Genomic DNA, 306 nt, shown 5'->3' with positions numbered 1-306 from the left:
ATCCTGAGTCTACTACTCACCACCTTAAAAGTTGTGCCTGAGAAACTTCCTTCTGCTGTGGCCGCTGGAGGGCAAGCACTCTGGCCGGGTCCTCTGCGGGCCTCTCCCTCCTCCCTGCATCATTTTGTAGATTTTGCTCTCGATGTGGAGCTAAGGGTATTTGGTTTTGGCACATTCAAGCTTGATTGCAAGTTCTTCTCCCGCCACAATGTCTGTACTGAGATAGAGAGATAGATGTTTCCGAAAGAGCCGCTGCCGATCTTCCGGTTCAGCCGGTACCTGTTCCGGACTCTGAGCTCCATGGCG

General features: G+C 52.6%; 1 protein-coding gene across 1 annotated transcript in view; it reads left to right on the top strand.

Moving 5' to 3' along the window:
* The window catches only part of THOC2 (THO complex 2), a 121626-nt gene that overhangs the window by 20650 nt on the left and 100670 nt on the right, over window positions 1-306 (top strand).

The sequence above is a fragment of the Myotis brandtii genome, unplaced genomic scaffold (assembly GCF_000412655.1).
Source record: "Myotis brandtii unplaced genomic scaffold, ASM41265v1 scaffold39, whole genome shotgun sequence".
NCBI lineage: Eukaryota > Metazoa > Chordata > Mammalia > Chiroptera > Vespertilionidae > Myotis > Myotis brandtii.
This window is presented reverse-complemented; position numbering and strand designations above follow the sequence as displayed.